Genomic DNA, 12,110 nt, shown 5'->3' on the forward strand with positions numbered 1-12,110 from the left:
GCCCCTAAAGCGTAATACACCTTTACCTCCCATTAACCGCTGCCAAACCCTAAAAATATCCTTGCCCTCCCCTAAACCGTAAATACACCCATACCACCCTATATCCTTACCCACCCTAGAAACACCCTTACCACCAAATACCCGTACCCACCCCTAAATCTGAAAAATGTTTTTTTTTTTTTAATCTTACTTGGACTATACTTACCATTGCGTGGTAAAGGTATTGCATGATAAATGCTGCATAGCTTTTTTCTGTATTCCATATGCTAGTTCTTCAATTTCTTGGCTTCTCTTTCACTTGTACCTTCTCCAGATATAATCTCGTGGGCTAAACTGAAAAGCTAAACCTGAAATTCCAAATAGTTGAATTGTGCAAATGTGTTATGGAAGACATTGTTTATAAAAAATGCTTTATTTTTCTATAGAAGCGAAGTGAATTCTTGTTTTTTTTTTAAAGTTTTTTTTTTTTAACCAGTTTAATATTTTATTTAATGTGTACTGGCTTGCTTTTTGTGCGCAAGATCGTGCACATGCATTAATTTAAAGACCTAAATTATATATCGCTATCCGCTTCTGCTTGCTGTAAATTCAACGTTTTGTTTGTGCAGTGTGTAAGCTCATGAATATAATAGGCGCGGGCATTTTTGTAATAGCTGTGATGTAAGATTATTTTGATGGATAGTTCTGCTTGGACTAACATTGGAAAACCAAAGCGCCTCTCCTCCCTTGTCCTTCAGCAAACCGCATTGTAGGGCAGACTGCCACCTTGAACTGAAATTGCCTTAGCTTTACATATGGAATATGAACATTGCAGACAGAATGCATCCTATAGTTAAAAAAAATATAGTCAGAACACTTAAGGAAAGCTTAGTTCTGCACATGGATATTGACTGGTTTGCCGGAGATGGGGGAGCTCAGCAGCTATATCCACCAAGCAGTCTGGTCACTATACTCCATTGAAGTACATCCGTACATGATAGTTTTAGCATGCAAGTGTACGAGGCGATCACTGAAGTTTCCACTCCGTTCTCTTCTTTACTCCAGCGTGTGCACGCATAATACAGGTGTGTGTTGGCGGTAGGAACTTCTACTATCTGCAGATATGAATGGACATATTTGCCATGCATGTTAGAACTGGCTTTCATAACTGGGAACCTATAAATCACAGCCTTGTCTTCTCCCATGGACTGTTTTTTGTTCTTTTCTTTTTCTTTCATAAGGCAATCTTCCCATTGCTGAAATAACTTTAATTTCTATATTTCCATTTATTTTCCTCCTGGAGGGATGGGGTGGCCATTTTGCTATGTATGTTGATTTTACTGAGCAAGATCAGCTGTGATACTTCAAAATGGCTGCCTGGTCCTCCACAGGAAGCTATCGTCGAATTCATTCCTTTGCACCTCTGTCCTTTAAACATCTGTGCAGCTGATTTATTGTAAATGTGTACATAGGTATTGCACTGTATTTATAACGGAAGCCTTACTGTACACTGTTGTAACGGGTGTATTTAAATTTTTTTGAGTGAAGTTGGGATCTGCCTTGTTTTAAGGAGACTAAAGGGTGCATTTGTCGATGAACCTAAGGCTCTTCATATGTTAAAGTGTTGTAATTAAAAATGTAATTAAATGTTTGAAATAAAGGTTTTGTTTTTGAAAAGTTTAGTGCAGAAGGATCTTAGCAGAACATGCTATGAAAATGGAGTTTAACTGCATGCTCTGTAATGTAGTCTAAAAGACAGTGGTGGGCGCTGCCTTAGTTACTTACCAGTTCTCTTCATTACATTGAGTCTTATGCTTTCTCGTCCCTGTTCTTATCTGAGGAGTAACCTCTCCTCCAAGGACTGGCACCTAAAAGCCTCATTTTCTTTTATAAGAAAAAAATACTTCAGGGTTACACCTCATAATTAAAATGTGTAAATTACAGAATAGATTCCATTAGCAGTAGTAGGACGAGGGAAAAAAAGGCTCTGGGATGATTACTGGCAAGTAATCAAGGCTTTATCATTTGGTCCCACTGTTTCCATGTCCTTATCTGGAAGTAGTGAGAAGGGCAAGAAAGTAAAAACACTCTAAGGGATGCAACATACTTTAAACTATTTTTTAACATATAGCGACCGAAGATAAGTAAAGCAGTACTGAATTCAACACTAGAAGGATGTATCTGAAGCTTGTAATGCTTTACTGAAGTGATCTGTGAGTCCCGAGTGGCCGGACGACAGACCTTCAGAAGACAGACTCTCCGAACCTCCACTAGAGAAGCTGCCATACTCCCTGGAGGAACAGCCCTGAGTGCAAACTGGCAAAAGAACCCCGGACTGAGCATAAGCTATACCAATGGCTAAATATAACCACCTGCTAAGGAAAAACAAAATGCTTTTTACTCTTGTGAACATAGTCAAAATTGAGTGGGACAAATGAAGAGACTAGTTTTGCAGCGTGAATCCTTCTGGATTCACTATGCTCTGCATTATTCCGTCATCTAGTGGTTGGGTCCGGAATTGTAGTGTGTATGTTTATTTATTTTTTATTTTTTCTGTGGCCCAGGTGGGCGTCTACATACCACCATTTGGTGTCCTTCGTGACGTTGACGTTCTTCCTCCCGAAGCTCCCACCTTTGGCCGCCATTTTCAGATTCTTTTTTTTCCGTTGTTTGGTCTGGATCATTGTGAAGAGTTCCAGAGTTTTTTGGAAGAGGAATCAAGAAAAATTGATAACCAAGTTTTCAGCTACACCGGACTACAGTGCAGGTAACCAGGATGACGAGGGAGAATATTTACGACCAAGATCTCGACGTTCGGAAAATGCACTTGCAGGGGGCTCCCTGAACATGGGGATGGACAAAACACCGTTCAAGCCACCACAAATATGCCCAGAAGGACCAGCATCCAGTCTGCAACCTCTGCTTGCTGCTCTACCACAGCAGCGAAGACTGCAACGTGTGCTCTGCGTTTACACCCAAGACCCTCAGAGTAAGGGAGAGGCAGAGAAGGGTGAACCACAGCATGCAGGGGCAGGGACCACATCCATCGCTCCGAGATCTGGGCCTCTCCAGTGGAGAGGACATCGCCGAAGAACTGGAGGACTGCATGGTCATCTAGGTCCATAAGAAGACGTTGAAGGAGGTAAGGGAGTTGTCGGCCCCTAAACACTCGAGCGACACTCAAAAGGGTGAAGCTAAAGCCCTGAGCGACACTCGTAGAAGTGAAGCTAAGTCCTCGAAGGGATAACTGCTGCCGTACACTCGACGAAGACAACAGCAAACAACGACAGTAAGCCGAGCTGATCCTTTAAAGGACTCCCAATCAGCAAAAGCCCTCTGAAAAACCGAGGTCGTCGAAAGGTTGCCCTCAAAGGACACCTCGGCGACGAAAGGAAGGGTCGACGTCAACTGCCCCAAAAAGAAGTGCTCCAAACCTCGACGCCAAACATGCCGCCGAGATGGGAGAGGAAGAAGAGGAGGCTTGAGGCCGAAATGGCGAGCATCCTGCAGCGGAAAAAGGACTTAGACAAGATGAGACAATACACCATCCTGCCGATAAACCCGTGCTTTAAGTCGAAGGACGCCAAACCAGTCGAGGAACAGGGGCACGAAGACCATTATTTCGAGGGAGAAGGCAAGAGGATCTGTAATCCTACCAGGACACGACTTCCTCGGAGGCACAAGACCTAGAATGACAAGATCTCGACACCGAATCGCTGGAAGAAGGGGTAGACACTTACCTTCGTGGCTCTTGCCGCCAGACGACATTGGGGTCTACAACATGGTCGTCCAAAAGGCTGCACAAATGTATGGATTAAAAATGGAAGAGAAGCCCAAGCCATGCTTTCTCCTGGAAACTCTACTGCCTCAGCAAACGAGGAGCCAGTTCCTGCCCATGCTCCCTAGTGTGCTGGATCAAGTAAGAGGCCTTTAAGGAACCAGCAGTATGCAAGGCTGTGACTCCAAGAACGGAGAAGTATGAACATTCTTCCAAGGACCCTGCATACATCCAAGGGTCAGTACCAGCCGACTCCATAATTGCAGCAACGGCTAGGAAGAGGACCAATGTGCCTACTAATGCCGGACCACCTCCAGATAAGGAGATTAGGAGGATGGGTCTCACAGGGAGAAAGGTGGAGAGAAATGCGTCAGTCCATTGGTGCATCGCAAACTCCAACGCCCTGATCAACAGGCATGCTTACCAACACTTGGATGAAGTGGGGCAGTTCCGAAAGCATCTACCAGATCAGTACCAACAAAGAGCAGCTCACCTGGTAGAAGAAGGCAAAAGCATGGTGAACACATGCCTAAAATCTGCATTGGCTGCTGCAGAAACATCGAGCAGACTAATGTTAGGCGTGACTGAGAGAAGACCGGCTTGGCTCAGAATTTCAGGATTCAAGCCAGAGGTGCAAAGCAACATCCGGAAAACACCTTTTAACAGAGAGCAACTGTTCGGCACATCAGTTGAAGACAAGTTGACGCAGCTCAAGAAGGACGAGAACGCAATGTCCATGGGAACACTACAGTTCATAGGGATGAGAAGGGGCACACCCATGAGGCCAGGTGGTAGAGGAGGCAAGGTGCCTACCACATTGCACCAGACGTTCCAGCAAGGTAACAAGGCCAGCAGTAGCAGGGACAGCAGCAGCAGCAGAACTGGCAGTATCAGCCCCAGGGACAGTCCTTTCGAGGGTGAGGAAACGGGCGAGGAGAAACATGAAGGGGAGGCCATCCAAGTGACTTCACCAGGAAACAGAACCCCACCCTAGCAACACCTCAGGGTGGGCGGATAAACATAGGAAAATTGCAGCCAAGTGTTCAACCACAAACAGTACCTCGATAACTTAACACCGATATGGTGAAGAATAAGAAACTTCATCCAGGAATGGAGGAAGGTCACATCAGACAAATGGATACTAAACATCATACAATACGAATACTGTATAGAGTTAGAAAGACAACCTCCGAACAGAAAACCAAGAAGCAAAGCACAATCAGCAAAGGAGCTCTTGCAACTAGAGGCACAAGAACTGCTCAGCAAGGAGGCAATAGAGGTGGTGCTGCAAAACCAAAGGAGCAAAGGGGTTTACTCCACATACTTCCTGGTGCCAAAGGTGGACGAACACTAAAACCTATCCTAGATCTAAGGTTTCTGAACAAATTCATAAAAATACAAAGATTCAAGATGACTTCCGTACAAGAGGTAATCCTACAAATACTACAAGGTGACTTCATGGCTAATATAGATTTAAAGGACGCATATTTACACATCTCCATCAAGCGCCTGCTAAGGTTTTGTGATCAACCAAAGCCACTACCAGTTCATAGTACTGGCATTCGGCTTAAAATTCACACCATGGGTGTTTACAAAATGCCCAGCAGCTGTCATGGCACACCTATGAAGGCAAGGAATACATGTATACCCCTAGCTTGACGACTGGCTCGTAAAGGCAAGTTCGTAAGGCCAATGCAAACTACACATCCAGCAGGTCATACTAACGCTGATATGACTGGGTTTCTCGATCCATTGGGTGAAATCGTCAACAGAACCAGAGCAAATCAAGATATTCTTAGGAGCAGAGATCGACACCAGGCAGGTCAAAGTGTTCCCGAGCAGGAAGAGAACATTGGCGATACTGAAGGAAACATGTCCGTACTGCAAGGGGCAAGTTCTGACAGTGAGGACGGTGAACAAGTAGATGGGAATGATGGTGTGGTGCACTCACCTAGTCCAAAATATTTCACTACACATGAGGCCATTCCAGGAATGGATACAGCAGCAGTGGTCACAGGCAACTGGGATTTGGGAATATCTAGTGGTTGTCACACACGCAGTGCATCAGGAAATAGGGTGGTGGAACGAAAAAAAACATCACAGGGAAAACCATTCACACAACCAACTCCAACAGTGACCATTATGATGGACCCCTCCCAGCTGAGGTGGGGCACGCACATGAACCAGCTCAAGGTGAGGGTGCTATGGTCGCAACAGGATATGGTCAAGCACATCAATTACCTGGAACTTTAAACCGTGTTCCTAGCCTTAAAAGCTTTTCAAAAGGAGCTGTACGGAAACAGGATGTTGATCCAAACAGATAACACCACAACCATGTTCTACATCAACAAACCAGGAGGAACACAGTCAGTAGCGAGATCCGGGCTGGCACAGGAGATCTGGAGATGGGCCATTACACTGAGAATAGACCTACTAGCAATACATCTCCCAGGAAAGGCCAATGTGGAAGCAGACCGATTCAGCAGGCAGACGTCAGCATCCCACGGATGGGAGATCAACCAAAAGAAATAACAAAGTATTCTGGAAGTGGGGTACACACACAAATGCCAAATGCCAACACTTTGCAGCCAGACAACCAGACCATCGGTCACAAGGTAATGCGCTATGGATAAGTTGTTACATAGGAGCAATGGTCTCAGTAAACGATCAATAAACAAACACAACAATTATATCAATCTGGACAAATATTCAAAAACATTCTTAGGTTAGCACAGTGTTTTTTAATCACACTGGGCGAGTTCAAGTTATTAGTATTTTTCAATTGTATTTCAAACAAACATTGGCATAGCCAATAGGTCTCGCCTTTGTGGCCTTATAAGTGTGTTGCCAGACCTATTGGCAAACGGCTGAAGCTTACTCTAGCTACACCTAAAAACTGGGACTCGCAATGACTATTGAGATGTTTTGGGAGGGAGTGGGGAGTTTAAGCGTGACTTAATATGTAAAAAAGAAATATCCGAAAGCAGCCTTAGTCTGACACACGAAAGGAAAAGCCCTGTCTAAAAGCTTCAACTGAGCGATAGAAACTACAGCCCCGCCCTTCACACTTCCCATCTACCAAACCAGCTGTGCTGGGGAAGAACAATTATTGTGTATTTGGGGAAGTGGTGTAAAGAGTAGTGGTCAAAGCCATGTCGTTTCTTGGCGCTAATAAGAAGGAATCTGCATACTAAAGTGTTCTGTGGAGATGCAGAGGTACACGTTTTAATGCTGCCTTTGAAATGGTTGGCTGCCCACACTATTGTAAACTACCATGCTGCGATGCCCCCCCTTCTTTTCCCTTTCAGAGAGGAGTGCACAGAAGCTAGCTGCTGCACACCGCTGCTTAGTGAAATCATTATGTATCAAAGCAGCCATCGACTCATACCCTCCCCTTCTTCCAGCTATTGTTCAAAAGGTCACATGACCCCTTGAACACATACCTTCGTGGTACAGCATTCTGCCATTTGCCAGAGCCTAGGTACAGTGGGCTATAAGTGGGATGAAAAAAACTAGTGGTCTTTCAGAGGGGCGTGGCTGGTGTAATTAAAGGCGTGGCTTAAAACACATAAGCTAAAAATCTGTGTTTAGCATAGTGTGCTGCCCGACTGGTGTTTTGCACTTTGTCGTTGCATCCAGATATATAACATGCGTTACATTATACCTACAACAAGCCAGGCCTATTACCTTTGTCAATGGTTGTTAGTTGCATAAAATAAATAAGCAACAACTGTGACTTTGTTGTATATAATATTGAAAATGGTTCCATTCTGAAACGACGAGACTGTAAACAAGCATTTGCCATGCAATAGGTCTCGCATTTACGCGAGTTTAAGCTATTGGCATTGGAAATGGCAATGCCTTTTATTTATGTTTTAAAAACCATAAACAAGCATTGGCATAGCCAATAGGTCTCGCTTTTGGGACCTTATAAGTATTTAGTTATACAACTCTTGCATGGCTAAACACTTATAAGGTCCCAAAAGCGAGACCTATTGGCTATGCCAATGCTTGTTTAAATTTCCCATGCTGTCTATCTGCTCAGGTGTTGGCCTATAATTCATGAAAGACAGCACAGAGTCACTTAAAATAAACCCAATTTTCTGTATTTATCCACTTTTAAAAATAAATGCAGACAGAAAACAATGTGTTTTCTGTCTGTATTTATCTGTAAAAATCCGTAAAAACGGAAAACCGGTGACGATGTTTTGAACACTTTTAGCCCCCTTGTTTGCCCTCCCTTCACCCTGACCCCTGCTGGTGCTCACACATCAAGAAAACCATCATCTGCATGAGGCAGCTAAGCTATCAATTATTTGGGGGGGGAGGTCCGGGGATGTTTTTGTTCAGGGGGCAGTGAACACAAACGGGACCCCATGCTGCCTCCTTTAATTCACTACCTTCAGGAAGGGTGCCAAATGTCCCTCCGTCCACGCCCAGGGCTCTATCTTAGCAGAGGCCAGGTATGCCTCCCAGAGGCGCAACTAGAGCCATAGTTCAGTGGTGGCGGGGTCGGACCACGTGTCCTAAGAAAAAGTTTCGGGGTGGGGGGGTCAATTCTTCCAGTGGAGATGCAGGGGCTCTAAGAAGGGGTGAAAAACAACAACGCCTCATTAGCAAGTAAATGGTCTTTTAAAGCGCGGTGAAGTACTCGGGTGCGGCTGTGTGTGTGCACGGGAAGCTGTCTCATCCCGGGCTGCCACACACTATGGGAGGGCTGAAGCCCTTTGAACCCAATGGGTGTTGCTCGCCTGATGCCTCCACAGTGTTCTAGGGGTGTTTCGCAGCTGTGCTACTGTGAAGAAGAGACGAGGCAGGCTCGCCAGCTGCTAGGAGCTAGAATTCAAACTGGCTAAGTGGCCGCAGCGATTAATGGCCGATACCAATCACTTTGACGAACTTCTAAAGAAGGAATTCTGCATTTTTTTTTTCTTCAGCACATTACTCCAAAGAAATGACCTCACCTCGTGTTGCTTGGCCTTGGCATATGTTCCTCAGGGCTTTGTTAAATGGTGCAAACAACAGTATTGCAATGGTGTCACTTCTCTCCACACTGGCGTGGTATGAAGGCAGATCGGCATTAACCAACAGCCACGTCTGAACAAAATACACTGCTACATCTCGGAATGCTGATCTGCAGTTTCCCGACACTTCTGTCGAGCGTCTTGTTGCGTTTCACTGTGACTCTGGCTAATGAACCCTCGTTCGAAAGAGACACTCATAAATTCAGAGTTACAGCACTGCTCAAAATACCCGAATGAGCCTCTGGAGAAACCTATGCTCGGACGATTTGTAATAGAGCAAATTGAGTCACTTCACGATGTTCAAATCTAGGTCTTGTATGGGCATCAGTCCAGGCGTATTTGCCTAATAAAGATTATTCTAAGCTTGAATAGTAGCTGGAAATACACAAACTGTTGTTGAGAGTCATCGATGTTCGCTAAATGACAGATTGTACCTATCATTCCTCTAATTGAGACGTTTATCACATTACATAATATTTGAACTACAGCTCGCTTCACTGCAAAATAAATCTGCAGAACCAGAAAAATCGATGCACACTTAGCAGAAACATATGAGATTCTTTAGTGAAATCATACAAGTGGGATTCAATCTATACACTTCAGTATGGAGAAATAGTTTGGGGTCGATAAAGGCTTTAGTGATACCAAAGTACTTAATTTCGGGTCAGCAAAATGTTTGTGAACAGAATGGGTACTCTTACTCAGTAGAGGCATATGGAATGAAGAAAGGGATATACAGCACAAAAAACATACCACGATCAACGGAATCACAAAACCACATGCACGATACTCTCACCCCAGCACAATCTGAAGCAGTTCACAAGCAAACGATTTTTGTTTCCATACCTATTTTAGTATTTTTTAATTTGCCAAATAATTTCACCCATTACACGTCTTTTCAAAGAGCGTGGAAAGAAACGCTTATTAGGCCGAAAAACGCAAAATGTGCAGAATTCAGACATGAAGCACTCTTCATAAACTAGTAAAAGAGATCACACTGAGTTGGAGCTGCATATATGCATTCACAAAATGCTGACAATTGGCACGATCAACACTGGTATGGATACAACTGAAAATTGCTTAGTTTAGGTATTTGGTGTGTATACATTACTGCTTTTCATTGGGGTATTACTTTTTGTGTTTGATTTTTGTTTTTATTTAGCACACAACGGCTTTAAAGGCCTCTGGTATACAGTTCTAGTTAAAATCATAGCAATTGCATCGTCAATGAATTCTCACTAACGAAAAAGACAGAAAAAGGTCAAGTTATACAGCTTTTAATGGTAATAAATATGAGAAAAGGGGAAATACTGATAGTAAGGGCATTGCCTAGTGCTGTAAAAAAATATAACTGGACTAAAGATACTGGAAAACAAGCAGGAAGTGGGATAAGGGAGGGGGTGGCAAATGGTGAGCACTTTTGCGGCCGCTTTGATGTTCTCAGTGGCCGCGCAGCTCACTGAGAACATCAAAGCCGCCGAGAAAGTAATCAGCAGGCTGACAAATGGTGCGCGCACCCGGCGCACATGCACTGTAGTTGGCGGCCTGAAAGCACTAGTTTGCACTTTCAAATCCCCCGTTTACCAAAGCTCTCGTGAGAGCAGCGCATAAGCGCTGGCTCAGGCGAGACCTAAAAAAGGCATTATCATTTACAATGCCAATAGCTCAAACTTACGTAAATGCGAGACCTATTGCATTGCAAATGCTAGTTCTCTCTGGAAGCCGTGGAGATAATGAAGTTTCTGCGCAGGATATGAATGTGCCGCTCCGAGAGAAGGGCGGACATTAAACGGGAGGGGCACAGAAACTGTGATGGCGAGAAAGGTTTTGCTGATTAGAGAGAGCCGAAGTGAGAGGAGTGAAAGGACACGAGGAAGTGGGAAGATCACGTGAAAATAAAAAGAGGTTTAGGGACGTGCACAGAAGGGAGTTACAAGGAGAAAGAAGAGTTGCAAGAGAAAGCCAGAGAGGAGAGTGAGGGGAGGCAGGTTAGCGAGTTATGGGTGTAATCACAGTGGTGAAGCTAATGTAATCACATGAGAAGGCGAGTACATCATCGGCAGGAACAGGAGAGGGTGGATGTGGTGAGCAGATGGCTGGGGCTACAGTGGTGAAAGCAAGAGAAGGGGCAGCAGGGGGGAGCTACAGTGGGGAGAACAGAGGGGGCTGCAGAGGTGAGAGCAAGGGAAGGGGCTATAGTAGTGGGAGCAAGGGGATGGGCAGCAGTGGTTAGAGCAAGGTGAGGGTCTGCAGAGGTGAGAGCAAGGGGAGGCCTACAGAGGTGAGTGTAAGGGCTGCAGAGGTGAGGTGAAAGGGCTGCAGAGGTGAAAGTAAGGGGAGGGGCTGCAGTTGTGAAAGCAAGGGGGGCTGCAGTAGTGGGAGCAAGGGGAGGAGGGACTGCAGTGGTGAGAGCAAGGGGAGGAGCTGCAGTGGTTAGAGCAAGGGGAGGGGCTGCAGTGGAGAGAGCAACGGGGAGGGACTGCAGTGGTGAGAGCATAGTGAGAAGCTGCACTGGTGAGAGCAAGGGGCGGGGCTGTAGTGGTGAGATTAAGTTAAGGGTTGCAGTACAAGTGTAAGTAAACATGCCACGTAAAACAAGCTGATTGCAGCAAAACGAAGTGGATGCATGCTTGTTTTTGCTGTCAGTTCCCCAGGGGCACAAGCAGGCATCCACTTCTGTCAGGACAGCTGATCACAGCAAAAACGACAGAAGTGGATGCCTGCTTGTGCCGGGGATTGAGACAAAAAAAAAAACACGCAAAGCGTATTGGCTGGGTGTTGAAAGGACTCCATAGGCAACAGTTTTGTTTGATTGCGTGAAAAATGCTGTCGCAGGCCACAGCTTGCAGTGCATATGAGCGAGTGGTGCGCGCGCAGCAGTAATCACGCCATATGGCGCCTCTGCTCAAGCGCACGCCCGCGCACATGCACTGCAAGCTGTGGCCGGCGGTAACATTTTTTGAAGCCCTTACTTAAAGTCTCGCCACACCAGCACAAGCGCTGGGTCAGGCGAGACCTAAAAAACTAAAACCAGTCTCTTTGAGGTTGCATCAAAGGCTTTGAGAAGTGGTGGTACTGCTGCAGGGTTAAGATTTTTATTTCACCCGAGGGTGAAGGCAAAAATAGAGAGCCCGAAAGGTGTCCATCTCAGCATCCACTTTTAAGAACTGGCCGTGCTGAGCACCGGCAGGACACTGCCCTCTTAAAGCACTACCTAGGAGCGCTTACATGAAACTAACAACTCAAACTGACCACATAAAACTGAATGGGCATACCCATACTACAACACATAAAAGGGAGTGTATTTAGTGTGGGTACCCCGTGAGAGC

The sequence above is a fragment of the Triturus cristatus genome, chromosome 3_2, assembly GCF_964204655.1.
Source record: "Triturus cristatus chromosome 3_2, aTriCri1.1, whole genome shotgun sequence".
Taxonomy (NCBI): domain Eukaryota; kingdom Metazoa; phylum Chordata; class Amphibia; order Caudata; family Salamandridae; genus Triturus; species Triturus cristatus.